This window comes from Callospermophilus lateralis, chromosome 9 (assembly GCF_048772815.1).
Source record: "Callospermophilus lateralis isolate mCalLat2 chromosome 9, mCalLat2.hap1, whole genome shotgun sequence".
Taxonomy (NCBI): domain Eukaryota; kingdom Metazoa; phylum Chordata; class Mammalia; order Rodentia; family Sciuridae; genus Callospermophilus; species Callospermophilus lateralis.
Genome location: NC_135313.1, coordinates 18980196 through 19007132, shown reverse-complemented (window position 1 = coordinate 19007132; position 26937 = coordinate 18980196). Strand labels below are relative to the sequence as shown.

The following is a 26937-nucleotide window of genomic DNA, read 5'->3' as shown; positions in this document are numbered from 1 at the left end:
TCCTGCCTGCTGCAACCCAGGCTCTCTGGCTCATGTGGGAAGCCTTGCCAAGGAGGGCTCTCTCCTCGCCTGAGGGATCTCCTAGGAAGAAGAGTTCATCGCCTCCTTGGCCTCTCAATCCAAAGGGGAGGTGGCACATAGGAAGGAAGCCAGGGCAATGAAGTGACATCCATGGGAGAGGATGTCACAGCCCAGAGCTAAGGAATTTGGACATAAGACTCCAGGGATTCGGGTCCTGGCTGATGGCCGGTCCCCAGGCCTCCCCTGCCCCACCCCCTTCCTAAATCAAAATCACATGGCATTCCTCCTACATTCAAACCCTCAGCTGCTCCCCTTGAATTTGGCCCAGGAAACCCCCACCCCCAGCCAAGCCCCTGGGTTCTCCCCAAAGCCACCCTTGCCCACACTTATCATCTTTAAACTGCCACTCACTGCACCCCACACTTTGCAAACAGCATCTCACTATCCATCCTTCATGGCGCTGTGGAGGTGAGATATTAACCCCTTTGAGCTGTCCAGCTCCAGCCCAGGTCTATGGCCACTGGTTACCCACCCTTACCGGATGTCCCTGTGCCCCTGTGCACGCCTCCCCCGTACCTGAAGAGGTCTTTGTCCTTTTTCCCCCTGCAAAGCTCCTTCTCAGGCTACACACCCCCTCTCCAATGGCGCGTCTCCCAAGCTTCCTCTACCCCCAGCTCTCACAGGCACGCGGCTCCCCACCGCTTGCTTCCTCCACGCCCCTGTGTCTCCCGACCAAACGCGTCTCCCTGGCCTTTCCAGTCCCATACCTGGCACCTTGCCTGGCACAGGGTGGATGCCCTAAAAGGCTTTTAACATGGACAGTCAGTCAGGAGGCCAGCTGGCCTCAGCTGCTCCATTGGAGGACACACAGGCATGCCCAAGGAGCAGACCCCTGGGGCCACCAGCCTCTTCCAGCCAATGCCAGGCAGCTTCAACTGCCCCCCGGGTCACAGCCCAACGCCCTACCTCGCCCCCCTTCCCTGGCTTGGCGGGCCCCTCTCTGCTCAACCAGCTCTGCCTTTTCAGGGCGTCTCAGCCGGTGATTAGGGCCCTAATCAGCAGGACTTCCTGCCAGCGGCTGCCAGAGGTGGGGGCAGGGCTGGGAGGGAGGCAAGGTCAATCCAAGGTGAAGTTCCACAGCTTGGGACCAGGGGAGGCCCTGCGGGGAGATGGGCTCAGAGTGTCCAGCTCCACACCTCTCCAGCCCTCTGTTTCACAGGTAGGGACACTGGCGCCTAGCAAGGGAAGACATTCATCCAAAAGGACAGGGCAGCTCAGCTGGACAGGCTCCTGGAGGAGCCCTGCTCTCCCACTGAGGGACCCCCAGCTGGAGACGCTCTCTTGCACTTCCCTTGAAGCCCCTGGTCACACCCCATCCCCTACCCCAACAGCAAACCCAGTCTAAACCCACAGACTGTTCCCCTGAAGGGTGGCTGCAGACCAGCTGACTGCCAGGTCTGGCAGAGGTCAAGGGTCAAAGGTGAGACCCAGCTCTGGATGAGTGATTGCCTAGATCTGGAGCAGAGGTGAGCAGAGGCTGAGGACGGGGAGCCAGGGAGGCTCCCAGCTGTCATCGTCATCAACCTGAGCCCATTCTTTCCCAAAAAAACAAAAAACAAAAATCTTAACGCCTTTCACAGCTGCAACTGGGCGGGCTAGGGATCAGGAAATGGAGCTCACCCCCGGCCCAGAGCAACCCAGGCCTCCCTGGGTGGGACTCAGGCTGGGTGGAGAGCGTGGCTTGGCAGGCCTCGAGGGCTGACCCCTGCTAAGGAGGAATGTCAGGGGCACTGGCAAGCGCAGGACCTCAGAGAGGGAAGAGGCCTGGGATGGACAGGGCGTGGAGACAGGCCCTACCCTCCTGCCGGCTTCCAAGCTCTGGGCTTATAGAGTACTCAGAAAGAAGGAATTGAAGGAAAGTTGCAGCATGAGGAACTCAGGCTAGATTTCAGGAAAGATTTAAGATACAACAGCCACTGTTTAGGGTCTTACTTTAAAATGTAGATACCACCCCTATGAGTTAGCCACGGTCAAGACTAGCCTGCCTGGAGGCCAGGTCTCTGCCGAGCCTCCGATTCAATGACCCCCAGGAAGCGGTGGGCTGGGACCCAGCAGGGCTGGTTTATAATAATGTGTCTTGTTTACAGAGATGGCAGCTTTCTCAGACTCCTCCATAAACACAGATCTGCGGAGGCTCCCTGGGGAAACCAGGCCTCCAGAGGTCCCCTCAGCTCCGCCTGCCCCCTAGTTGTAGTTGCAGAGGGGAAAAAGAGAGAAACAGGGTGCAGGAAAGGAACACTCTGCTCTGGGCTGATTGTAGGACCTCTTTGGGAAAAGCCAGGCCACTCTCTCCTCCACGCTTCAGACCCCCAATTCTCCCCACCTCAGGGAAGAAACAAGCAGGATGCTAGGGAAACAGGCCCCCAGAGGCGGGAAGACCGCCACCACCTGGGATAACGGTTACTACCATTGATGGGGCACTTACTATACGCCAGGCACTGTTCCAAGTGCACTAAGTCACTTGGCCTTCATGACCACCCCATGAAGCAGCAACTCTCATCGTCCCATTTCACAGGGAGGAAAGTGAGGCCTGGGGAGGGTCAGTCACTCGCCAAGACCACACAACCAGCTGATGGAGCTGTCATGAGACGGGCCCTCTCAGCCTTGGGCCCATGAACACAGCCCTGGTTCCAGACTGACAGGTCCCCAGCAGGCCTGTCCCAAGCCTCAGCCTCTGGCCTCAGTGGGCAGCACTCCTCCAGGGAGGGCAAAGGCCTGACCTGCCCAGGGAGGCAGCAATCATCTAGAGGACAGGCAAGCACACAGGACACTCCGAGGTCCAGGGAGCTGACGGGGAGTGGGACCCAGGACTGGGACCCTCTCTATAGCAAAGGTGAAGATTCCACTCAGGCGCTCTGTGGCCCTCCATCAGTTCCCCAGGACCCAGCCCTGTGGGCCCGTCCCTCCTGCCTCCCAAGTCCAGGCCTGAGCTCCGGGATTGCAGCCCTAAAAAGGCAGGATCACAGCCCCAGGAGACCCGAAGGAGGCAGCCCAGAAACTGGCTCCAGACCACCTGCCACCCCACCCCACACCACTCCAACACCACGCAACCCAGTCACCCTCCCCCAGGGAAACCAAGGTGGGGACAAGTAGGCGGATGGCCAAGGTCACCAGCCTGGGGGCAGGCAGGCCCAGGACCCAGCTGTGCTGAGGGTCTTCAGCCTTCCACAGTCCTCCCTTCAGAGATGGGAAAGTGCTTCAGGAAAGAGGTGAGGGCTGGGTGTGACCTTGCATCAGGGACAGGGGCACCCAGGGAGGTGGGCAACGCTGCAGGGCTGGCAGCCCCGCCCCCCACCACTCTCGTTCCAGCTGGCTTGTGCCCACACCTCTGCATGCCTAATAGTCTGGAAAGCAAAGAGCCAGCCAGCCAGGGAGCCACCAAGCCAGAGGCCACAAAAGGACAGCACGGGGACAAAGTAAAGGCCAGTCCCTCCCCAGTCTCCAAAAACCATCTTCTCCCTCCCCCAGAATCACACCCTTCTGATTCACTGTCTTCGGGGCCCGGGAACGGGGAGAGCTTCCTGTCTTTTTGGTCCTTCACCCCCAAACACATCCCCCAGCTGGGCCTCGGTTTCCCTTTCTGGGGTCAAAGAGACTGGCAGAGGCACCAGGAAAGACTTTCTCTCAGACGGACCCAGCAGTGGGAGAGGAGAGGAGGTGGGCTGGGGTGGCCTGGGACTCTTACTCCCTCATCCTCAGGAGACAGAGACCGTGGGAGAGGCAGGCCGCGGTAGGAAGGATGGAGCCCAGGGAGGGTCCCAAGCCCACCTGGGAAGCCACCTGGACACTGCAGAGCGGAACGCCCCAGCTCCCTACAGTGAACTTGGAGAAAGCTCCACCGCACCCCACCCCTCGCCTCTCCTCTCGCTGTTCACTAGAGGAAAACAGGTTTGGAGTGGTGACCCACTCCTCCCACACCCCTCCAAAGAGGCCCTTGAGAACAGTGCCCTTGGCTTGTGCCCTCCCCCCACACACACACTATTGCACAAACCACTTCAAGCTGTCCCGAAACCCTGCAGAATTCACCAATGTAGAAACTGAGGCTCGGCTGAGACCTGCCCCTGGGACCCTGGCATTACTCCCTCGTCTACCATCTCTAGGCAGGCCTTGGGACTCCCCCCTGTCCACAGACACTGTTGGCAGGGGTTGGGGGTGAGGTCTGTCCCTTCCACGACACCCTGTGTCCCACAGTCCATGGAACCAGTCCAGTCCTCGAGGAGTTAATCAACAGAGCAAGGCGCACAGAATCGGAAGACCTCAGAACTCAGCAGGAAACAGCTGGAGGCAGACCTGGTGGGCAGCTGAGGGATGGGTGCCAGGGAGGGGCGCAGGGCAAGGGGGCAAGGGCGAAGCTTCAGTCTCTCTGTTCCCTAAGTGCTGGCAGAGAGAGGACCCCTGTGTGTCTGTGCCCACACCCCAGGCCAGAGGCCACAGCTTCCTGATCCCCATGCTGGTGTCAGAGAATTCCCTGACTCCAAGAATCCCAGGACCTCAGCATCCCAGGAGACCTTAAAGGTCATGCCTCTGACCACATCCCAGCTCAGGAATCCTTCCAAGCTGCTGTCCAGCCGCTGTCTGCACTGCCCCCGGGACAGGACGCTCACTACCTTACAAGGCATCCCCCCATCCAGAGCCACTGGAAACTCTTCTTTAAACTAAGCCCTATTTCCACCTTCGGGCCCCCATCCCCCATTCCTTCAACCAAACAAAAATCTACTCTCCCCTTCTTGCTTCCCGCTCCTAGGTTAGAAGAAAGAGGACACTGGGGGCCAAGGCCTTGGCCACAGTCCATCCATGCCAATTAGATGTCCCAGAATGGTAGCTCCTTCCCTTGTGTGGTACGTACCCAGCCCAGCCCAGCCCACTCCGCTGGACCACCAGAAAGCCAGGTTTAAACATCCTGGGCACCGCCACCCCAGTGGGACATCCTACACTTCTGCTCTGAGGGAGGTAAAGCATAAAGAAGTTTGGGATGAGGGATGGGGAAGAAAAGTCAGGGGTTTGGAGATTCCTGGACTCTCTCTACCACCAAGACTCCTCAGTACCTGATCCAAGTCTCGGCTCCCCACCCCAGCTCTGCTAGCCCTGAGGGACCCGCTGAGTCCCCAGCCCACTCCTCTCATCTCCCTGCCCTTCCTCCATAGCCAAGCCCGAGTTGGGATCCCCAACACTGATCCTATTTAGGGTTCCCCACCGGACCCTGGCCAGAGGTGTCAGGGCAGAGGGCTTTGAGGTCCTGAGGAGAGGTGGGGTTGGGGAGACAGGAGTGGCCGCCATCTGGCAAGGGTAGGAGTGACTTAAGGCCAAGTCTGAGCCACAATGGTCCCCACCCCACTCTAGGCAGCTTCAGGAAGGGGAAAAAGTGCTTCCCTCCCATTCTACCTCTGCTCTCCTGAACCGCTGCTGGGGCTTCCCCAAAACACAAGAGGCAAAAGTCCCCAAACAGAAGAGAAGCCCGTGTCCCCAAGGACTCTGGAACCCTAGTCCCTGCTCCTATTCTTACCCCAGTTGCCTTCCTACCCTCCCCAGGCAGCACCCATCCTGTCCCCTAGCTCTATCACCCCCCTGCTGGCAGCCCAGCCTGAGAGCCCAGCAGGCTTCTCTCTGACCCCTTCAGTCCCCTCCCAGTTTCCTCTTCTACAGAGGCCAGTCTAAAAACATCTGGGCAGGTAGTCCTGGCCCTGGGCCTGAATGGTGGGGCGGGGCGGGTGGGGGGGGGGGTCTGCTGAGCTCAGCCCCTGTACAGCTTCTGGGGCTGGGGGAGGGGTGGAAGGCAGCTGCCCAGGTCTGTTCATTAACCACCTGGATTAGCCATTTCTTCCCAGAGGGGTGAGGAGAGGGTGAGCCTACTGGCTGGGGGAGGGCGGCACGGGCACTCATGCCAGGCCATGCCCATGGGCAAAGGTGCACCAGACCCACGTAGAGAGGAGGGGGCTGGGGAAAAGAGCTTTTCACTACCTCTTCCAACCTGCCAACCCATTCCCTGCAGCTTTGGTCAGCCCCCCCCCCCCCAAAGAGGAGAAAAGTCCCCAAAGTAGTTCCAGGGTGACAGGGAAAGAAATGAAGAGGAAAAGAGACTCACACCCCTCCTGGGCCCCTCCACCTGGGCAGGCGGGAGCAGAAGAGAAGCCCAACCTCCTGCCCACCCGACTCTGTCAACTGTCCCTCACAAGTCCTGGCCTCGGTCTCAAGCAGCCCAGACACCGCAACTTCCCCAGCAGGCAAGGCCACTCTGGCGCTTGTAGGGGTGGCCCCACCCCAGCCATCCCTGCCAGAGCCGGGAAACGTCTGAAGACAGCAGGCTGACAGGTGGGCGCCTGGGGCTAACCTAGCCCAGGGACCTGTGACAGGGTGGGGCTGACCCCTCCTTCCCCTAGTTTACTTCCTGATTGGTGGTCTTGACAGCATCCATGCGACATGCCAGCAGTGCTGGCCAGCTCCATCCCCCTTCACACACACACACACACACACACACACACACACGCACGCACACTCACACTCACCTTTCAGGCAGAGGTGCCACTGGGTGGAGCGGGGGTCTGGGCCAAGGGACGGGCAGGACAGGGGCGGTGGGCAGCGGCGGGTGGCAGCGGCGGGTGGCAGCTGGCTGGCAAGAAGCTGGTTGCCGAAAGGAAGGCGGTGAGTGGTGGTGAGTGCGCTTGGTGTCCAGGAGGGAGCGGGGCGGTGGCAGCCCCACTGGTCCCGAGGCCACGGCCCGGAGCAACTGAGCAGCGGAGGGCGCCGCGGGCCGGGCTCCCTCCCCGGCGGCGGCGCGCACCGCCTCCTTCCCGGAGCCCGCGCGGCTGCCCCCCGCCGCGGCCGCGCCTCCTTTAACCCCTGCCGCGCTCCGCGGGCGCCGCTGCACCCGGCTGCGGCCAGGCTCGGGCAGGGCGCCGACACCTGGGGCTGGAAGTGGACCTCCTTTGGCCCTCGGTCTAGCGGCTTCCTAGGGGGCTGGGGGAGGAGTCTGAGGACTTAGGGGACAGGGTTGCGGAAGGGGGCAGGAAGGAATCAGGACGCCCAGAGATCCAAGATCCCGTGGGACAGACACCGATGGAGAAACGGCCAGAGGGGTGAAGGGCAGAGCTGGTGACGACGACGAAGCAACCTTCAACTTTTGGACAGGACTCAGCTTTGTGGTATTTCCAAGGCTTTTGTGACCAGACACCAGGAATCGCCCTTCTGGACCTGCTTTTCCTTTTCCTTTTTTTTTTTTTTTTTTTTTTTTAAGCTGTCAAGTGTGGGACGAGCAGCCCATGCTAGGGCATTATATATTCGAAAGCGGTTTGAACCGAGTTCTAGTTAATGAAATGCATGCTTCAACTTCAACTCTCTTTAAAATGCATCAAAAAATGTAAGATGGACTGATGGAAAAGCCATTGTCCCAGGGTATCCTTGGAGTACTGGTTGCAGGACCCCCAGGATACCGAAACTTGGGGTGCTCAAGTCCATTCCAAAAAATAGGACAGTATTTGCAGAAACCTGCACACATCCTCAGTATACTTTAAATCACCGCTAGAATGCCTACATCACCTGATACAGAGTAAATACTGGCTAAATAGCTGTAGTGCTATAGTTATTTAATGGACAATAACAAGAAGAAAGTTTGTCCATGTTCAGGACAATACTTTTTTTTTTTTTTTTTTCTGAATGTTTTCTACACCAATGCAGAATCCAGGGCTCTGGAGGGCCAACTGTATACCAAAGTGTTAGAATCCAGACGGCTATCATTTCAACTTTCTACACATGTGAAATATTTTGCAATTAAAAATAACAGGGTGAAAGCTAATTGAAAAACTTGGGGGCGTCTTACAAATGTCACGAAGAAGCTGACGGGAATCTCTTGAAAGGAAGGGGAATGGCCTTTGCTGCTCACCTATAGTCTGCCAGGACTCTTGATTCATCTTTGAGTCACTCTGGTTGTCCTAGCTGAAGAAGGTGATGTAAGAGTGGCCAGAGGACTTGTTGAAGGCTGAAAGGGTAGTTAAGAAAGGAACTCCAACTTGAGCAGGCTGGCTGGGGCCTGTGGACCAGGGACCTACATCTCTGAACCTCAGTTTCCCCTGCTGGACATCAAGTTTGGATCCAAAGGTGCCTAAGATCTTTTCCAGTTCTAACACTCACTAATTTTATTTATTCTACTCCTTTTATTTATTTATTTATGGTACTAGGGATTAAACTCAGGGGTGCTCTGTCCCTGAACTATAGCCTCAGCCATTTTTATTTTATTTTTGAGACAGGGTCTTGCCCAGTTGCCCAGGCTGGCCTCAAACTTGTTGATCCTCCTGCCTCAGCCTCCAGAGCTGCTAGGATCACAGTGAGCGCCACCCAGCCAGCCATCACTAACTTTATTAATCCAGCCAAACCTTCCCCAGGCTCCAGGCTTCAGTTTTCCCCAGAAGGAAAATGACAGGGGAACCCAAAGGAAGGACAAAGTTTGGGGAATCTGGGGCCAGAACCACAGGGAGATTTTCAGCACTCTGGAGGGCTTCCCTGCCCCCAATCAGTGAAATCAAGCTCCTGGGGATGGACAGGGAGGGGTGTACATGTGGGGAGGGCAGAAAGAGGGACATCATCCCCGTTCCTCAGCCCTTCCCACCTCCCCCTGCTCCATAGCAAGATGACCTCATCCCCTCCCATGGAGAAGAAGAGTTTGGGTTCCCAGATTCCCAAATTCCAGCCTCTCAGAACCTACAGCCTGGACAGCAGCCCCCGTCTTGGAGAGAGTGGATGTTGCTCAGAGATGGTAAAGTCAAGAAGGATGGACTACTGCGGGGTCACCTAGCTGGGTGCTCCCTGCCGCACTGACCAGCCCAAACCCAGCCTCCCACTCACTGGCCCCAACTCTGGGGCCAAGGTGACACTTAATAGTCACATCCTACTCATCCCCTACCCCCACCCACACTGACTAAGGGCCCCTTCCAGGTTTCGTCAGCCCTGGTCAAGTGAGGGCATGGTGCATTCTGTGTCAATTTCACTCTGGGTCCCCTAAGAGGCGGATGGGGGCCGTGAACTCTAACACTGGAGTCCCACCCACTGTCAGGTCCCCAGAACAGCAGAATGAGCCACCCTCCCCATCCCCCCCTTCCCACCCACACCCATATTATCCATGGCTCCCCCAGCCCAGGACATCCAGTCTCAGCTACACACAGAGCATTCCAGGAGCTCTGGGACAGCCCCTCTGGAACCTTCTCTCCCCCATCCCTTAACTCTGACCTCTATGCCTTTCTCATCCAGGGCTCCATTCCAAAGCCGTGTCCTGCAGGGAGCCTTCTCCAGCTGCACCACTTGGTTGGCACTACCCCTGGCACCCCAGCTCCTTCACCAGGCTGGGATGTACAGTCGGCTGCGTGCACTTCTGTGCCTCCCACTTGTTGAGCAATGAGAAGTTTATTCCTGCTTTTCTTTCCCCCTTTCCTTCTCATCAGCACCTAACATAATAAGGTGGAAATGTACTAGATGCTCAATAAATTATGAATGAATGATGGTGGAGGAATGGTCAGGCAATGATTGGTTAATAACTGGATAAAAGAGCATTTTCAAATGCTTCTTATTGCACAAGGCTACACCAGACATTTATCTTTGAAGCCATATAATTGCAGGCAAAACAACAAGAACAAAAACTGACCTTGCTAGGATGAGAACCATCAAAGTGATACAGGAACATCCCAGAAGCATCCCACCTCTCCCAGGTCAGTGGCAGATCTCAGGGGCCCTGAGAAGAATCCTCCTCCTCCTCCTCCTCCTCCTCCTCCTCCAGCTGCCCTCAGGAGCCTTTAGAGGTCACACTGTCCACCCCAACATCACCCCCTCTTTTCCAGCCTGTACAGAACCAGGAACTCAGCAGTTCCTGACAAGCCACTTCAGAGAAAAAGAGCACTTTCCTCCTTATTCCCAGGCTGTCCCACAGCCCATCACCACCTGGCTCTGTGTGCAAGCTCAGGTGTGAACACACATGAGTGCACACACACACACACTGAGGACTGCTTTCTAAAGAAGCTTGCTCTCCTTTTCCTTCTCCAGACCAGCCTCCCCCCAACCCAGGGCTCTGAGGGGGAACTCCCAGCACTTCCCATCCACACCCCTCACACCAGCCTGGCCCTTTCCCACCTCCCTCCCTCCCTCCCTCGAATCCCCAAGCGCACGGAGTGGGGATGGCAGCTAGAGGTGAGGGGACCAGGAACCAAGAGGAGATGGCAGTGCCTGGCTCCTAGCAGGGCTCAGTGGTCGCTTGTTAGCTGAAGACAGAGGGAGGTTGCACAAACAGACAACAGGAAAGGCAGGAGCAGAAGGATGGCACAAAGAGGGGGTCAGAACCAGAGGCCCAGAAGGAGAAAGGATGGAGCTGGGGGTGGGGAGGTAGCACCACCAAGCCACAGAGAGGCCATTGAGGAGAGCAGGGGAATGAATGGTGTGTGTCGGGGCCAGGTGCTGAGTTAGGCACTTCATTGCAGAGGTGGGGGCATAACAGAGAAGGGGACAAAGAACACAGAGAGGCAAAAACAAAGGCAAGAATGAAGTCGAGAGAAAGATGTGGCCCACGAGGGCTGAATCCAGTTTCCCTGGCCTCTCCGCCCGGCTGCCTCGGTGGTTGGGGACAGGACAGGAGTCCTGGCTTCAACTGCCCCTCACTGAGTGCCCACCCTGCACCCAACCTTTCCAGAGCGCATTTCCATGCAAGTCCCATGAGGAACTGGGAAGTGGCCATGATTTTAGCCTAGGGACACCTCAGAGCAGTGAAGTCCAATCACAGAGCAGCTGACAAAGGGAGATTGGATCCAAATCTTCCAACTCAAGCCGGGACACAACCCGAATTCTGGTTCCCAGCTCTCCCTCTGGAGGGTGCCATGTCAGGTGACCCCGTGCTCACAGGGCCAGACCTCAGTGCCCTGCAGGGAGGCCCAGCTTCCCTGATCTCCTGGTGATGCAGACGGATGGCGTTGAGGGTGGGTTCTAGTTTCTGGAGCTACCCCTTCAGCCCTTCTTCCCTCTCCATCATAGAGAGGACAGGGCCACATGCCCAGGTCCCAAGGGGAGGGGCCACATGACAGCCCTGGGAAAAGGGGGTATTCTGGGCTCTGCATCCTGCTGGGCCCAACTCAGGGCTGGCTAGAGGCCGGGTCACCTGGCATTGGTCCATGTCTGCATTTGAGTTGACCCCTCCCCTTCTACCTACACCTGTCCCCCTGCAGTTAGGGATGAGCTTGGGCTGTCTACCAGGTTGTATCCATCTCAGAGTCACCCCTTAAAAGTCCCCTTCCTAGGGCTCCCTCCAGAACTGACCGCAGAAGCCACACCCACACTGTGACCTGAGAGCCCCTCTCTCCCTCCTGAGTCTCACCTATTTATCATCCTTAAAGCTCAGATGAAGACCCCCCATCCTTTATTTGCATCTCATCTGCATGTATTTGCATAATATCTCAGCATACAGAACTGGGCATGCTCCCCCAGGGAGGGAGAAGGGCTGGGTCTTCCACATTCCAGTCGGAGGGCAAGGACGGTAGCGCAGGGGAATATCAGGGAAGCAGCCACTAGCAGCTTCTCCCTGGGTGCCCTCAGCGCCCTCCCTCCCCAGACCCTGCCTGTCTCCAGCCAGGTGGTGACACCTGAGTCCAGCCCCAGAGCCCTGGATCAGGAGCCAGGAGCCAAGCCTTCATGACGGCAGGGCAGACTCAGGCCCTCCTGGCTTCAGTTCTGACAGCCTCTGGTCACCTCCAGGTTTCCTTGGAGATTCCCAGGAACACATTTCTAGGCAGACATTGGTCCCTGGCAGAAAGTCGCTCCTGATGCCAGGTCACGGGACACAGATCCCTCACCTGCCCCAGAAGCTCAATTTCAAAGCTGGAGGGACCCTGGGGACTCAGCTGCCTCCAGACCAGGACTCCTCTTGGGCCGCCCCTCCCTGTCTTTCCCACAAAGACCACCAGCTTCAGCCTGGATCCTTCCAGTGAGCCCAAGATCCCCCCCGCCTCACAGGGCCGCATCCACCCTCCTCACCCCGTTACGAGGAGGTTCCTAGACTGAGTGTCGGGGAATCCCCCAGACCCAGCTTATCTGGGTTTCAAGAAGGCGTTGGCAGGCTCCATGATGAAATTCTTGGAGACAAGATAGAAAGCTGAGTGGATTCCTAGCCAGCAAGCAAGGGGGTGTTGATTAATAGATCACTGTCAACTTCCTGATTGCCAAAGGGCTCTGTCCTCTGCCCCGGCTTGTTCAACCCAGTTATCAGTAATGTGGGTGAAGATGAGGAGAGGAGGCTTAGGGAGCACCCGGAGAGGAAGAAGAGGTTAAGACCCAACCAACGCAAAATGCAAAGCTGACTTTATACATGAGCTGCAATTAGCCAGGGACCATTCCTCTTGGAGTAACCTCCTAACCTACAGTTCACATGTCATAAGAAGCATGAATTAATAATAGTTCATTCAGGGAAAGTTCTAAGATTTAGTGGAAACAGAAATTCAGTTTAGCTAACAATAGAATATGGCTGACCCCAAATGGCACAGGTACTTTGGGTTATGTTAATAGCAATATATAGTCTAGACCACAGGAGGTGAAATTCCACTCTACTCCATGCTGCTCAGATACCATCAGATAGGACAGGTTCTTTATACCCCATAAACCAAAGCACATCCAGAGGAGGACATCAGGAGAAAATAAATATTTGATGAATAAAAGCATAAAAAAAGGCTAAAAAAAAGGACTCAAATTTGATCTCAGATGATAAATAAAAGACACAACAGGCATCATTAAAATTCTAGAAAGAACCGTCTTGGAAGGTGAGCAGGGCAAACTGCTCCGCCCATCCCTCTGGGTCCTGCTGCCCCTTTGTCCGTGAACTCCTGGGAGCCTGCAACCATTCCCACTCATCTTGGAAGGGCCAAGAGGCCAAGGGCCAGGAGCAGCCTCTAGAGATTGGAAAGCATTCAGACAGGGCCAGTCGCATGGCCTGGCCAGTGGGGAGCGTGCTGGCCACCCCGCGAGGGCTGACCGTTAGCCAAGCTGGCTGTGGGCCGGGGAAGGGGAGGGGGCCGGGCTGGTGACTGAATGTGGGTTAACACATGGTGTCCCAGGCAGACCCGACCACTGGACGAGTGGCCCTCCCACCACCCAGGCCTGCCCTCATTTGCTACTACCCAGTAGTCGGCTGGGCACCCTGGCCCAGGTGCCCCTCCCTGCTCTGCCTCCCCCTGCCCATCATCGCCCCGTGGCCTTCCTCTCCCTACCCTCCAGTACGTCCCACCTCCTCAGCCTGGCCCTGTGTCCCTGACCCTGTCCTTCCGTCCCCCCTCACTCCTCCAGTGTTTTCTTAGGACCCTTCTCCTTGCCGTGTTCTTTGTGGTGACAAGCTGGGAACAGTTCCCTCCAACTCCTCCCTCACCCTCTCCACAGCAGTTTGAACTGGACAGCACTTTTGGGCTACAGCAGCTGGAGACCTCTGTTCCACCCCTATAAATAACAGTAATCATTTGGATTCACCTCAACATGCGGTGCTATCCCTCCTGGGGCATAAAAATCAGAGAAACCAGGGCCCGTCCTACAGAGGCTCAGGAGTACAGGGCAAAGAATCCAGGCCCTGGAGTTGTACAAACCATGTCTGAAGCCAGGCTACCCTACTCACTGGCTGGGTGGCCTCTGGCAAGTTACTTAACTGCTCGGAGCATTGAGTGCAGGGTCTGGCCCACAGCAACCTCCCATAAGCAGGAGCTGTCTCCAAATTCTCCTTCTTTAAAGATGCCATCACCACAGCCATCCCAGAGTCCCAATTCATTTCTCACATCCCTATATGTCCTTGTCTCTGTTTAATATATGCTCAAATTTATTGAGCTCTTCCAGGTGCCGGGCATTAGAGCTTGGTGGCATCCATCCTTCTAATCCTCCTGCCCATCCTATGCTATCGACCATCATTAACCGCACTTTAAAGATGAGGAAAGTGAAGTTCAGAGGCATCGCTGCGATTGCTGCCCCTCTCCTGACCGAGGCAGCAGCATCAAGGCGGGAGAGCCGCAGGGCCGTGCCAGGACGTGGTCAATGCCCGGCTCTCCTTGGGCCTGGCAGGTACACCCAGGCCCTCAGAGCTCACGCCCTCCAACAAGGCAGCTCCACCCTGGGGTGCAAACCTGCTTTCTGGGGTCCTCCCTCCGGCTTTGGAGAACAAATCCCTTCAAAGCTTTATCAAAAACCACCCACGCATGCTCCACGTGCCAGACAGTTGGCTTCACAGAGTGGGCATCCCCAGTGGTTCCCGGCTTCTGGATCCTTCCACACCTCGCTGCTCAGGTGTCTCTGTGGTTCAGAGCTTTTTCCAGCTGACCCTCGTTCATTCATTCATTCATTCGTTCGTTCATTCTGCCAGGCTCTCAGGGTCTGCAGCAGGCAGGGCCCTGGGTGGCCCAGTTGGTGAACAGGAGCCAAGTCAGGACAAGCCTCTGCCTTCAAGGAGCACGTAGTCTAGAAGAGGACGACGCTGAAGAAACCCACACACAGAAAACCAACTCACAAATAGCACCGAGTTACGTGAAGGGAGAGGAGAGAGCGCCGACGAGGGATCACTCAGATCCAACAGCTAATGTGCGCTGAACGCGCGCCAGGCCCTCTTATGAGCCCTGCGGTCGTCAATTTCCCCCACCACCGCGCAGGGCGTGGACGCTATTCTAGCCCTGCTTTGTACAGTTGAGGGACATGAGAGGTGAGGCCACTTGCCACTAGTCGATAATAACAAGACAGCGAACAAGTAGTGGTGATAGGACTTGATCTCTCAGCTGCTCTGCCACTTCATCTCTAGGAGGTTCAAGGGGTCATTAGAACCCAGTCCCCAAACTGACACCCCTCCCCTGATATACAGCTGGCCCTGCAGATTGCCACCAGTGGCCCGTCCTGGTGGTGCCCAAATTCCGGACTCTCAGCTAGAAAATGGGGCCCAGGAAGGACAAGTAGAGTCCCAGGGTCACCATGGGGAGGAGCTCAATGGCATCAAGCCCAGAGCAGGTCCCCAGCTCCCAGCCCAGGGCTCAGGCCCCTGCGCTATGCTGGTTCCTAGGAGAGGGGCACCCGCCTGATCCACCCAGGGTTAGAAGCAGGACCCTGCCTCGGTTCCTAAGGCCCAAGAGGATGGATAGCGTGGCCCAGGCCCCTGGGGTGGTAAGGGACCCACGGGGCCTGGGGCACCAGGTACAGCGCAGCCCTGCCGTCCACAACAGGAGCAGAGCGGAGGCTGGGGCAGGAGGAGTGGGCACACAAGGGGCCACAGCTGGAGCCCTCCTCAGGCACTCGTCCCCAGGGACCCCAAGGGTGACTGTTTTCTTAGAACATTGTGTTCAGGCTGTGAGTCTTGGCGCAGGCAATCTACCCTGGCAAATCTCCAGCTGCCTGTTTAATAATGTACAGCCAACCAGCCATTAACTGCAGATTTCAATAGGAAAAAAAAAAGAGAGAGAAAAAGAAAAAACAAGTTTGGTGTTTGTTTTTGTTGTTGTTGGTCTTTTTCCTCCTTCCGGGTAGTTGGTGGTGAAAAACAAGCCTTCTCTGGTCAGGCTCCGGGGCAAGGGATCCTGGCAGATTCCACCTGCCTTTGCCCACCCGATGCACCCACGTGCCAAGTGCCCGCTCCCACCTCCACTCCCCCAGGAACGCCCTGGGTCTGCCCACCAAGGGCAGAGCTGTGGGGTGGGCTGGCAAGGCAGAGAGAGCAGAGGGGCCAACTCTGAGCAGGCCCAGCGCTTCCTAGGAATTCCACAGGTCGGGCCAGAGTCAGCGCCCAAGCAGGAGCTGGTGGAGTCCAGCCAGGTGCGAGGGGCCGGTCTGTAGCCTGGACTGAGCAAAGGAGCCTGGACACTGGGGCCTGCCCCCGGGAGGCTCTGCTGCGCTTCAGCTCTGTTTTCCACGTGAGAGTCGGGATTTGCAGGAGGATCTCGGGGAGCAGTGAGAGCCAGGAGCTTCCTGCATGCGGGGCTGGGACGCGCTGGGCTGTCCACTGCAGCCATCCCAGGGAGGCAGCCTGCAGGCCCTCCATCCCCCTAGCCTGCCCCAAGCCCGAGGCCAGGGCTGGGCTCCCAGGCTCTGCTCAGACTCCCTGATGACCCTGGGCCAGTCTTGCCCTCTCTGGCCTCCATCTCATTGCTCCAAGTTGGGTGTTCCCCATCCTGCCCAGGGATTAAAGCCAGAAAGGGACTGTCAAGGCAGGTGCGGGGCAGTCGCAGGGGCCATACAGCAGTGTTGATGGTGACGGTGTCGATGCCAATGATGCTGCTGTTATCATTATGGAGCTTGAGGGGGCTCCAGGCCCTGCCTTTTCTTTCTCTCCCAGTCATCAGAGAGGAGGAAACTGGGCCTTGGAGAGGCTCAGCACTTGCCCGAGGCCACGAGGCTACTGAGTGACAGTCAGGACCTAGACTCAGGCTGTCTGACCTCAGGGCTCTTTATCATCAGCCTTAGAGGCTCTGGTCAAGGACAGCGGTCAAGAGGGCCAGCAGCCCCCGCCCCTGTCCACACATTCAGGCCTGCTGTCCCCTCCTCCTGCCGTCCAGCCTCCCAACCTCTCATCAAACTTCAGTGGGGTCCTCTGCTTCCCTTTACGTCCCTCTGTTACTTAGGACCCCTGGGGGTGCCCTGCTTCCCCCAGTCCAGGGTGCACACAGACACAGCCACCCACCCACCCATGTGCTTACCATACACACGCACTCAGGCCACACAAGCACAGGGATCCACATGCTACACATAGCACGTGCACTTAAGCTCCTGCATGTGTATGCATCTGTACGCGCAGGCATTATAATAGATGCACCACTGTACACACGTTCCCATGCATAAAGTTTCAAAGATCTATAATAATAATAATTATTATTATTATTATTATTATTATTATTATTGGGATTGAACCCAAGGGTGCTTTACCAAAGAGCTACATCCCCAGTCCTTTTAATATTTTCATTTTGAGATAGGCTTTCATTCAGTTGCTTAGGGCCTTATTAAGTTGCTGAGGCTGGCCTCAAACTTGCGATCCTCCCACCTCAGCCTCTGAGCCACTGGGATTACAGGCACATGTCACCACCCCCAGGCCTGCACAGGCAGACACTCTCCCTTACACAAGGCAAACACCTACGTGCACACAGATGAGGGACACACTAGCGTGCCTGCACATGCACACACACACACACACCCACACGCAGGCACACTCGTGAGCTTCATCCATGGGCGCTGGCTGGGCGCAGGCACCACGGGCTGTCTGGGCAGGCAGAGCTGGACAGGTGTCCAACATGCCCCCGAGGTTCTTCCAAAGGCGAGAAGGCTGCTGGCTAATAATACCACAGTGCATTCCTGGCCGAGATAAGCGGCCCCAGGCATCCTCGGCACGTTCCGACCTCGGTGTCTCACCCCTGTGGATTCCACCCACCCGCAGCGCCGTCCTGCAGGAGCCACAGCGGCCGGCGCCGCCAGCAGACGCCTTGGCCCGGGGCCTGCCATTCTCCCTTCTCTGCTTCTCCCTCTCCAGGGGCCCCAGGCCTCTGCTATCCCTCAGAGGCGTTCACACAGGGAAGCAGAGAGGTCGGCTCACCCTGAGAAGAGGCCCAGGGCCAGGCACTCTGCCCCTCCACGTGATGCCCACCCTCTGGGCTGAGCCAACACTGCTGCGGGCACCTGGCGTCACTGCCCGGGCAGAGCCCAGGGCTGCAGGGAGGCTGCGGGACCCCCTCCTGCCAGGGGGCTCGGCACCCATCTCACGAGGTCCTCACCACACCCTGGTGATGCCAGGAAGGAAGGGTCCAGAACTCCGGCCCAGGTCTTCTAGCTACGGAGCCAGGGCTTCTTCCATGACCTCAAACTATCCCCGCTCCTGGCCAACTTTTGGAATCCCATCTTTTCCGCAGCCCCAGGTAGATCAGGGACAGTGATCTTTCCCTGCAGAGGGAGGGGAACCTTGTGTTCATTACAGGCTCAGGACCTGGGGAGTCTCAGCGACACAGTCACATACGGGTGATACCCCACCAAGTGTCAGACATTTGGAGCTCGTTATGGGGCCTCTGTAACCGTCTTGAGGTGCGAGAGTTGTCCCTGGAACAGGAGAAAGGAGGGCATGAGCCCCTGAGTCACAGAGGGCTCTGGAGGAAACCTGGGAGACCTGAGGATAGAGGAAGGGGCTCCTCCATCTGTGGGCTCAAGTGGGAGGGGTCTTTGCATATTAGGGATAAGGGTCCACACAGAGGACTGGGACCTCAGGAGCAAGGCAGGACCCAGAGAATGACCCAGCTTCCTGAGTGGCACAGAAGGCAGAGAGAGGGACCAGGACAGAGAGGTCAGCCCCACCCGCGTTGCAGGGCTGTTGTGGCTCTGAGGTCCAAGTGCGCGTGCACACACTCACACGTGAACATGAGTGTAGCAAATCTCCATGTCCCTCTGGGCAACTGTGCGGTCTAGATGTTGGGCACTTCTCAAATGAGAGCACTATGACCAGAGAGGAGCTGTGACGTCCCCAAAGGTGCCCAGGAAGCTCTTCCCTGCTCAAGGGTGGGAAAGGCCCATGGCTTCAGATTCCCAAAATGCCCACACAGCGGCCAGCAGATCCGAGGCGAGAGATGTCCTAAGCGAAGGGAGGAGAGGGAGGAAGCAGGGCTGGGGGCCTGGGAGTGACTTTCCCAACCCCAAGGGGCCGGGAGGGGTCTGCGAGGGTCAGAGCAGCCTCCCAAGCCTGAGCGGCCGACACCTCGGAGAGGCAGGACCTTGGCTAGCAATGAAAGCCCAGGGCACAGGGGAGCTGGCCACAGCGGGGAGCTCAGCTAAGAGAGGGGCGTGTTCCCACGCTGTCACCCCAGGCCAGCTGCCCCCGGCCCCGTGAGGCAGCTGTGTTTCCCAGAGCCAAGTGACCCCATGGCCGGTCCTGCCCACTGGCCCTGCTCTGAGAAGTCCAGGCAGCCTTACATGGACCTCCCTGGGACACCGTACTCACCAGATGAGCACCCTGGAAATCAACCCAGGGAGCTCCCGGCAGCCCCAGGCCTCACCCCAAAGTGCCGCTCCCCTCCTGCCGTCTCTGGACAGGCACAGTCAAGGCCAGGACCAGAGGCTGGGGACCAGAGAGGGCCAGTCAGGGGGCTCCTGACTTCATCAGTTGGGAGCCTGGAGGGAAGGCAGGTGACAGAGAGGACAGAAACTAGGAAACACACACCCATCGGAAAAAGTCATCCCATGTCATCGGTTAATGGGTGAAAAGACAGAGGCGGTGACACATGTCGATACGTGATTGTTATCACGACAGACAGGCTAAATGGAGCGTCACTCCCAGGTCCAGCTGCCCAGCTCCAACCAACCAACCGAAACAAGACGTTTTGGAGATAATCAGGGGAAATTGAACCCAGATGGGGTGGTAGCTGATCTCCACAAATTATTATTAATTATGCTAACTGGGATAATGGTATTACCGTAATAGCAAAATAAAAAGTCCTTATCTGTTAAGGATACATACTGAAGTATTTAAAGTGAAATGATCTAATGTCTGGGATTTGCTTTAAAAACACTCCAGCATAAAAATAAATAAACGGGGGAAGGAGGGAAAGAGATGAAATAAAAACAGCAAAAGAGTCGGTTGTGGAAGCAGGGGATGGACACAAGGCGTTCATTATACTATTCTTGTGACTTGTGTGTCTATTTTTAATAGCTCATAAAAGAGACACACACACACACACACACACACACACACACACACACACACCAAAAAATAAAACAGGAAGGAAAAGTTCATGGATCCTGTGTTTCCTAAAGTGGGATATGTAAGATGTTTGTAGTGGGAAATATGCACATCTCAACCGTTTTATTTATCAATTCATGTTATTTATTTACTATTCATTTTTTGGTACTGGGGGATTGAACCCGGGTGCTCTACCACTGCACCATATCCCCAGCCCTTCCCACTTTTTATTCTCAGACTGGTTCTCACTAAGTTGCTGAAGGCCTCACTAAGATGCTGAGGCTGGCCTTAAACTTGTGATCCTCCCGCCTCGGCCTCCCGAGTCACTAGGATGACAGGCATGTGCCCCCACGCCTGGCAACGATTTTATTTTGATATTTGCAAAAGTCTCACCACATGAAGTGAGTCACAGTGTGAGACAGTGAGAGTGGTCCGGTGACATGGGAAAGGGCTGCCACAGGACGGTCCCACCTGGACTCAGGATGGAAAGTGACAAAAGAAATGAATGATGACAAGTGCCACTGTGCGTCCAGAGGGCTCTGGCTCTGCTTTCGTTAACTCCAACCGCCCGCCCAGGCCCTCAGAGGCAGGCCTTCCAGGAGCATGAACAGAAGGGGGAGTGGCGGAGGAGGACTTTCTCAGGCCCCTGGGCCAGCCAGCGAGTGGCAGAGCAGGACGGGAGCCTCATCTGCTGCCCCTTTACGAAAGGGCTGGAAAGCAGGAGCTGGGAGGGACAGGAGGAGAGGAAGGGGCGAGCCTGGGCAGCCCAGCAGGTCTGGGGGACCTGGACCCTTAATACACAGACGGGGGTTGGGGGAAGATGGCAGCAAGTTGAATGGAAGTTAGATCAGGAGTGGAACTGGAAGTCAGTAAGGGGACGCTGGGAACCTGGGTCAAAATTTCACATCACACTTCTACGCTTCGGGCTGGACTGATGCCAACTCAGCATGGGAACGCAGGCTGCTGCGCGTCTCCTGGAAGTTCTGGTTGTCAACATGTGTTTGATTAATAAAACAGAGAAGCCAGGCAAGGGGGCGCAGGCCTGTAACCCCAGCTACTCAGGAAGCCAAGGCAGGAGGGTCACAAGATCAAGACCCGCCTGGGCAACTTAGCGAGACTCCATCTGTAAATAAAAAGGGCTGGGGACACAGCTCAGAGGTAGGGCACCCCTAGGCTCAATCCGCAGCGTGGGGCGCATCTCTCAAGCGGAGGCCCCCAGGGGAACTTTTACAAAAGGGTCCACGACTGTCCGCTGTTGATGCAGAGCCCAAAACAGGCCTGAAGACTGAGGGGTTCAGTGTTCCCAGGAGGGCAGCCTGCGGGCCCAGGAAACTGGGGGTCGAATGATGAGGGACCCAGGACTTTCTACAAGGTCTCTGCACCTGGGAGATTCCGTCCATCATTCCCAACAGCACGGATGCCCCAGGGATACCCGGGCCGGGCTTGAAACAAGTCCTGCCGCCCATTCCTGTGGTCCCGAGTTCTGGGTTGAGATAGGCCAAGGGGAACCCAGTACTGTGCTGTGGGAGAGGAGGGGTATCGGGACTTGAGCATCACCGGGGTCCTGCTTCTGCCCATTCCGTGCTGTGTGATACCAAGCCAGCAACTTGACTTCTCTGAACCTGAGTTGGCCCTTCCACCCCACCTGGCTCCCTCTTCCTACTAAAACTAGAATAAGAATAAATTTCCTCGTGAGGTGTTTTGAGACTTTATTGACAGAATCCATGCCGATGCTGAGCATGGAACCTGGTGCCTAACTGCTTAACAAATGATCAGTACTCTGGTTTTTACCACTATTGCTAGGAACTGGACCATCCGCGATCCGTGCTGGGGTCCTTGGCTATCAGTCTCATGACGGGCTGGAAGGAAGCCGCAGGGTGGGCAGCAGCGTCTGGACCTGGAGGCAGCTGAACGCTCTGAGGGTGGAGGGCCAGCGCCAGCCTCCTCCTCTCAGGAATGCGGCCTGTGGCTGGAGTGGGGGTGAGGGGAGATGCCTGGTGGCTGAGGTCAGCCCCCACTGGAGCTGGCGGAGTGTTTATCATCATCCTCGGTGTGAGGGGAGGGAGGGGCGGCCGGGGGGGAGGCGGGTGCAGGGGCACTCGGCAGGGCCAGGGCTGCCCGGCCCTCAACCAGTGCTGGCCCAGGCCAGGAGACCCTGCCGGTCCTCCACTACCTCTCTTGGTGAGGGAGGAAAGGAGGCCCCCACTCATCACCCCAGTCAGAAACAGGCCGCCCACCCCACCATTATCCCCATGTGACAGAGGAGGAAACCGAGGCAGAGGCGGTCACGCCTGCTGCCCAAGGACACTCACTAGCCCCATCTCCTGGTGATGCCCCAGGGGAGGATCCAGGGAGGGGACACGAGGACAGACGGGGTCTTAGGGGGCATAGTGGGCGTGCACTGCTTCATCCAAGGGCAGCACAAGGCAGGCCGGAACTCTGGGATTCTCCCTCCAGGTCCTGTCCCCCACAGACACACGGCGCCAGCCAGTGCAGGAAGGCTCTGCCCTCCCTAGCCACGAAGGGGGTCCAGACTGCTCCTTTAGCCTCCTGGTCCTCCTCTGGTCTCCCCCACCAAAAGAAGGCACCTCCTTGGAGCTGACCCAACTCCCTCCTGCTGCAGTTTCCACCTGTGCCCCTAGGTTGTCCTCCACAAAGACCAAGAAAACCACCTGGATAGCCTCAGTGACCGCCCTGTACCAACGCTCCAACCCGCGGCCTCAGTTTCCCCTTATGGAAAGGACAGTTGAGCCCAGGGAGCTGGAGGGTGGCAAGGCCCTACAGGAGGGGCTTGGGATAGACCCGGGGTTCCTCCCTTACAGGAGGCCCCTTTCTCCTTGGCCTCCACATCTCCTTCCAAACCCTGGGAACCCGAAGCATCTCCATGCACCTCCCTCCTCCCCAGAGCCTGGAGAACCACAGGGCACCGGCCCAGTTTGGGAGCCCTGCTCAGTAGCTTTGGTCCTCCTGCTGCTTCAGATCCGGGTCTCTCTGCGCCTCCAGTTAACACCCAGGGAGTATTTCACACACGCGTACATGAGTGCACACACGCGCGTGGGCGCAGACACCTGCCCTGCAGCCTCCATCCGGGCAGGGCCCTGTGCTCAACTACTTTGTTCCCTGGGACTCTCTCTTCCAAGCTGATCAGAGAGAGGGGCCACCTTAGGCTCTCCTGGGAGGGACGTGTCCCAGGTGTGTCCCCAGAAGGAACGAATGCTGCAGATTAGAGGGTCCCTTCTGGGACCTGCAAGTGCCTGAAGCCACACCCCGGGGAGGGCACTCCTACTCTGGCTTCCCAGGCAGGCATCCAAGTCCTTCCGACCCCCCACCAACGCCCCTGAAAAACAATCATGCTTACCCCACCTCACAGATGATTTGCCCAAACTCAGAGAGGGTGTGCATCCAAGATCAAATTTGGAAACCAAAGAAGGCTAGACCAGAAAATGACATACTTCTATCCCAAATCAGTCCCCAGTCTATCGAAGGCAATTGGAGCCAAGACTAGGGTTTCCTGGAGGAAAAAAAAAAAAAAAAAAATTCCCCTCAAACATGAGCAATATCACCCCTTGAGTTCGCTGACCCTGAAGCCCATCGTTACGATCAGTCTCTCAATATCTACATCCTGGGGCTTCTCGGGAGAATCTGTACTGATGCCGTGAACACAAAAGAGAGATCAACATCTGTGGGTCCCACCTCAAGGGACTCCCGTGGGCCTTGGCTGGGTCAGTGTGATCAAGGGAAAATCACTGAGGCTCTGGGCCATACAGAATGGCAGCCCAGTTCTGGAAAAGGGCCTGGAGGGAGCACTGGCCAAATTCTACTAAAGATCTGCAGATTAGCTAAGAGCACGAGACGGATGTCAATGTCTTGGTTTCAGTAACTGCATAACAGTTATGTGGGAGGTGGACATGACATACCCACTCTGTACCATTTTTTTTTAATATATTTTTTTTCCCGGCGGACACAACATCTTTATTTTTATTTTTATGTGGTGCCGAGGATCGAACCCAGAGCCCTGCGCATGCCAGGTGAGCGCGATACTGCTTGAGCCACATCCCCAGCCCAAACTCTGGGCCATTTTTGCAAATCTTCTGTAAGTCCAAAATCATCCAAAAATAACAAGTAACCCCTCCTCCTGCAAAATAAATAAATACATTTTTAAAAATAAAATAAACCTGGAACCTAACAAAGACATAGATTAGGGTCAGAATAGCCTGAGGACAATTAAAGAGTCACATCCCCAGAAGGGAAGGAGTTCAAGCTGTGAAGTTCCAGAAGCCCTAGGGAATCTGACAAGGGATGGTGGAGCCACTGGCAGAAGAGAGCAGGACCTCCCAGGGAGCGGAGGAAATGTGCCTGCCAAGGGATCAGGTGACCCAGCATTGCTGCTCCGGGATCACTGGAGAGCCAGACTCAGCACCACAGCCATCAGTGTCACACATGACTGGCTTCCATGCACCAGGAGCTGCAAAACAACGCCTAGCGAAGCCCATCCTTACGGTAAGTTTCTCAGCGTCTACATCCTGGGGCTTCTCAGGAGAATCTGGACTGAGGCAGTGGACACAAAAGAGAGTTCAACATCTGTGGGTCCCACCTCATGGGACGAGCCAGTGTGAGCTTCCCTGTGCCCCAGAAGGTCCTGAGCTTTTCCACCCTCATCCCAGGCCTACAGGCAGGACTCATGATCCCAGCTGATAGATGAGGAAACCGAGAACCAAGCGCTTCAGAAAAATGATCCAAGATCACTCGGCTGCAAGCAGAGGTGTTGGGAAAACAAGTCTGCTCTGATTCCCATGCCCTCAGACCTTCAAAGAGACCTTGAGGGCCTCCAGCCCAGCCTCCCTCCCCAGGCTGACACAGATGGCCGCTGAGAGCTCACTCCTTCACAAGACGGGCTCCACTCGGTGGAAACCACTGTCTTCCCTGAGGTTTAGGAAGCCTCAGGAAAGCGGAATACCCTGAGTCTGACCTGAGCTCCTCCACCCAGCCCAACTGCAGACTCCACTCACAGGGGAGCGCCAATAATAATTGCTGGTATTTATCGATTCTTCTAATCATGTTTGTATTAATATGCATTAATTCACTTAATTCTCACACTCATCTAGGAAAACAGTGAAGGTCAAGAACAAGTCACAGAGAGGCTACACAACTTCCCCGATGTCAGAGATAGCGAGTGTGAAAGAAGGAAAGTCAGGCCTGGGACTCAACTCAGACTCCCCTCAAACCTCTCCCTCAATCTGGGTTCAATTCTGGCTAGTTTTTTTGTTTGTTGTTTGCTGCTTGTTTGCTGCTTTGGTTCCCCGGGATTGAACTCAGGAAAGCCACATCCCCAGCTCTTTTTTGTATTTTATTTAGAGACAGGATCTCTGAATTGCTTAGGGCCTCGCTTTGGCTGAGGCTGGCTTTGAGCTCACGATCCTGCTGAGCTGCTGGGATTACAGGCATGCGCCACTGTGCGGGGCTTCTGGGTTCAGTTCTGGGGTCCTGGTCCCCACCTTACTGCCACATGGGCACATTGCTCAGCCATCTGAGCCCATTTCCTGTCCTGGACCCGAGGGTTCATCCACCTATTTTTTAAAGTGTTGCTGTGAAGTTCAGATTAAATGATACTGTGCGCGGGGATACCTGATCCCTGGAGGCTGCGGGCTGACTGGGAACCCAAGCCAGTGTGAGCTTCTGTGTGCCCAAGAAGGTCCTGAGCTTTCCTGCTGCTCCCCCCACCGCGCATGAACCACGAGTGACCTCCTTCCCGCCCCGCTTCCTCGAACAGAACCTGGTTTGAACCCAGATACCCCTGGACACCCTCGCTTGGGTGCCCGCTTGGGTGCCCGGGGCCAGTGCCAGTGGAAGCAGGCGGGGTGGGAAGGGGGGGTTAATCTGTGACTCACTCTGTGCCCAGGACACATGCCTCCTAATGGCCCCCCACAGACACCCCGCCCCGCGTGCCCTCTGCAGGGGGTGGGGGAGACTAGCCAAGTCACTCTTCAGCCAGGGGCCAGAACCCCCTGAAGGAGAGCCACAGCCTCATAGGTCCTTGGCAGGGCGGAGCAGGAAGGAGGACTCGGGCAGCAGGTGGAGTCCATGGGGGGCCTGCGGCCTGCTGGATTCTGGCCTGTTGGCTGTTTGTTATTTCTGGAGCACTTAGCGCTTTATTATCCTCGGATCCTGGAACAATAGAACAGGAGCTGTCTATGGAGCAAAGGCCTCCATCACATGCCAGGATTTTACTTACTTCTCCTCTAATCTCCACACCAACATTAACATGGTATTAGCAAGATGTCAACGTCCCCCTTTTTTTAAGTTTCCATATCATTTATTCATGCTGCTCATTGGAAGTGCAGTTTGCAATGTCACCATTTTTAAACCAAAGAGGAAACCAGACTTCAGAGGCTGGACCCGTCCAGCCCCAAGACCAGGGGGTGCTCCCAACCTCCTACCACCTCTCCTGACGTCCCAGTTTGAGGATGAGGACGGAGGCCTGGCCTCCAGGTAGAGCCCAGAAGGAGGGGATGCTGGCTTCTCAGGCTGTGTCTCGGGGCCCTCCCTCAGGACCAGCAACTTCTCTCCACCACAGTGGGCGTCCCCAGGGGCTGGGGGCTGTAATCCTAGTTGCTGCGCTCCCCACACCCCAGGGGATGAAAGCTCACAGCAAGCTCCTCCTCTTCCCTGCTCAGCCAGCTCCAGCAAGCTAGTCAGCAGGTCCCCATTATCCCCCTCTTACAGGTGAGGAAACTGAGGCAGACCCATGCTACAAGCTAGAAGCAGTGAGGGAGGCTGGAGTGGACCAGGGGTCAGTCACCAACACGGCTTCTAAATCACTCTGGTTCATCTGCCCTCCACCTCACACCGTGACCCCAACCTTCACTGGATCCCTCTCCTGTTAGGAGGGCTTTGTGGGCCTTTGTTCTCCCTAGCATATTCCACTGTGTGTCCTGTTCCACCAGGACCCCGGGAATTTCCTCTTCTTTCTCCCTCTCGTCTCCAATTCTCCACCTCCCACGTGCCCTTCTCTCTGCTCTGTTCCCCTTCCTCCCCCTTCTCACTCTTACAGTCTCCTGGAGACAGTGAACCCCCATGTGATGTTTACACAGCCCCAGAGTCAGGAACGCCAAAAAATATGAGACCTTTTGGGAGCCACATTCCAGGAAAATGAGAAGCCAGTCATAGCTCAGTGTCAC

The 26937-nt window shown here is 56.4% G+C and overlaps 1 protein-coding gene across 16 annotated transcripts in view; it reads right to left on the bottom strand.

The window, feature by feature from the left end:
• Tns1 (tensin 1) overlaps positions 1 to 26937 on the bottom strand; it is a 248433-nt gene that overhangs the window by 119632 nt on the left and 101864 nt on the right. Inside the window, exon 1 of one of the 16 annotated variants that reach the window (XM_076865459.2) lies at positions 6585 to 6631. The exons of the other annotated variants lie outside the window; for them this stretch is intronic. The gene's annotated coding sequence lies outside the window, so the exon portion shown is untranslated. Of the gene's footprint in view, positions 1 to 6584; positions 6632 to 26937 lie in introns of those variants that run through there. 16 annotated transcript variants of the gene reach the window in all.